Here is a 549-nt window from a genome sequence, read left to right on the forward strand (position 1 = left end):
TCCAGGTGATGCAAGAGGAGAGGGAAGTCTGCCTTGGCCTTTGAGGAGTTCATAGTCTAGTGATAAATAGAAACTTTACAAACACATATCATCAGTTTGGTGACAGAAATATGCCCAAAGTGTTACAGAGAATCAAGGAGCATCATGCTTAGAGGAAGGTTTCAAAGAAAGGTTGGCATTTGGATTGTGCTTTGAAGGATATGTGTAAGATTTCCTGAATGGCCCAAGGTGGAAAGATATTACAGAAGTCATGATACCAAATTCTAGGATGTGGGATCATGAAAGAAGACCAAATGTTCTGGCAAAGAACCAATGCTTGGTTGGGCTCAGTGATTGGATGCAAGGAGGTAAGAGTAGATTGTTATTAGATCTTAAAGGAACATGGCATTTTCTTCCTCTATTTTGTGGGTGAATCACAGAAATTTTTCATATCAGGAAGTCATATGTTTTTTAAATATAATTCTGAAAAATTCAGGAAAGCTAGTCTCCTTCCTGTGACCTATAGGACTAGAAGGGAAGAATCAAGCAAAGTGAGTAGGATGTGTAGGT

This window comes from Manis pentadactyla, chromosome 5, assembly GCF_030020395.1.
Source record: "Manis pentadactyla isolate mManPen7 chromosome 5, mManPen7.hap1, whole genome shotgun sequence".
NCBI lineage: Eukaryota > Metazoa > Chordata > Mammalia > Pholidota > Manidae > Manis > Manis pentadactyla.